The sequence below is a fragment of the Otolemur garnettii genome, unplaced genomic scaffold, assembly GCF_000181295.1.
Source record: "Otolemur garnettii isolate 467f Iridium unplaced genomic scaffold, OtoGar3 scaffold00023, whole genome shotgun sequence".
NCBI lineage: Eukaryota > Metazoa > Chordata > Mammalia > Primates > Galagidae > Otolemur > Otolemur garnettii.
In genome coordinates this window covers 7,649,066-7,651,164 of record NW_003852418.1, presented here as the reverse complement: position 1 = coordinate 7,651,164, position 2,099 = coordinate 7,649,066, and the positions used below count along the sequence as shown (strand labels likewise).

General features: G+C 47.5%; 1 non-coding gene across 1 annotated transcript; it reads left to right on the top strand.

Annotated features, from left to right (window-relative positions):
• The first annotated feature begins 898 nt into the window (after positions 1-898).
• LOC111724473 lies at positions 899-999 on the top strand. The gene has a single exon (XR_002772774.1). It is a non-coding gene; the product is annotated as a small nucleolar RNA U13 (small nucleolar RNA).
• The last annotated feature ends 1,100 nt before the right edge of the window (positions 1,000-2,099 follow it).

Here is a 2,099-nt window from a genome sequence, read left to right as displayed (position 1 = left end):
TGACATCACAGCTCACAGCAACCTCCAACTCCTGGGCTCAAGTGAGTCTCCTGCCTCAGCCTCCCAAGTAGCTGGGACCACAGGTGCCCACTACAACGCTCAGCTATTTTTTGGTTGCAGCCGTCATTGTTGTTTGGCGGGGCCCGGGTTGGATTTGAACCCGCCACCTTAGGTGTATGTGGCTGGCGCCTTAGCCACTTGAGCCACAGGCACTGAGTTCGTGATTTTTCTAAAAAAAGAAATCCCCTTCCCTTTCTCACTCCTGTATCTCTTTCTTGGTTTTTTTTTTTTTTCATTAAATCATAGCTGTGTACATTAATACAATTATGGGGTATAACGTACTGGTTTTGTATACAATTCGAAATACTTTCATCCAACTGGTTAACATAGCCTTCAGGTTTACCTGATCTCCTCCCTGGATTCCTGAGAGGTGGGCAGAGCAGACTTCATCAACCCCACTTCACAGAGGAGAAAACAGAGGCTGACTTGGCATGCTAAGAGTGGCCCTGCAGGATCCGGCTATGTTCACAGCAAGTACTGAAAGGATTTGTGTGAAGGCAAGGAGCTAAACTGTGAAACAGACCTTTATGGCAGTGATTCAATTATTTATCTGCATCATTATATGAGCGTGAAGGGAATGTTGGAGTGATCACAGCTAGCACCACTTTCCGTTGTAAATGAGAACGGAGGAGGAGGAGAGGAGGTGACAGCTCCAGGGTCATCAGGGCAACAGCAGAGCTCTATATACACTCCCGGGGCCATGTCATCCATTCCTGTTATACACCATTTTCCCTCTAGTTGGAAACCCTTAGATCTCTATCCATTCCAGATCTCTCTCCAGTCTTGGTGTGTTATATTATCTTCATGGTAGCCGGCAAATTTTTCTAGATTATACCAGATCCTTCTGTGGTTCACAGGCATGACGTTTGGGTTTTCATGCATACGTGTGAGATGTGCCTCCCTCAAGCCTTGTAACTTCAGCCCATTATCCATCTGACACGGAAAAAATAAAACATTTGAAAATTAAAAATTAAAATTCAATCTGATCACGTTACTTCCATGCCCCAAGCCAGTCAGTGACTTCCCACGGACCCTGAAATGACAATCTAGGTGCTTTGTGGTAGCCACTGGTCAAGTCCCTGGCTATCTTTTTCTGCCACACAGGAAGAGGTTGTTCCTGCCTTAGGACCTTTAGACTCATTCTTTCTTTTGCACCCACCAGAAATTTACATGGCTCAGCTCGGCACCTGTGGCTCAAGTGGCTAAGGTGCCAGCCACATACACCTAAGGTAGCAGGTTCGAATCTAGCCCCAGCCTGCCAAACAACAATGATGGCTGCAACCAAAATTAGCCAGGCATTGTGGCAGGCACCTGTGGTCCCAGCTACTTGGGAGGCGGAGGCAGGAGACTCGCTTGAGCCCAGGAGTTGGAGGTTGCTGTGAGCTGTGATGCCATTGCACTCTACCCAGGGGGACAGCTTGAGGCTTTGTCTCAAAAAAAAAAAAAGAAATTCACATGGCTCGGCTTCTCCCCTCACGCCATTCAGAGCCACTCTGGCTAAACCAGCCCCTCTTCGCCTGTATCCCATGTTACTTTCCACATAGCAGGGTCACTGTCTGACACCTGTCTTGCTCATGATCCTTTAGTTATGTACACTCCCTTCCCCAGCTAGAATCTCAGCTCTGGATAGGGCTGAGACAGGTGGATCACTTGAGCTCACCTGGAGGGTGGTGAGCTGTGTGCCACCTTTGGTCCTGTGACCCAGTAACTAGAACAATGCCGGCCAAGGTTATTGAGTCCTGTGTGCTTGTAAGCACTATTCTAAACTCTTTATATGCATGGTCTGCTTGGTCCTTACTAACATCCAAAGACGTGGGAGCCGTTATTATCACTCCCATTTCATTATTTATTTATTTATTTATTTATTTTTTGAGACAAGAGTTGCACTTTGTTGCCCTCAGTAGAGTGCTGTAGCATCACAGCTCACAGCAACCCCAAACTCTTGGGCTCAAGCAATTCTCTTGCCTCAGCCTCCTGAGTAGCTGGGACTACAGGCACCCACCACAATGCCTGGCTATTTTTTGAGACAGGGGTCTGGC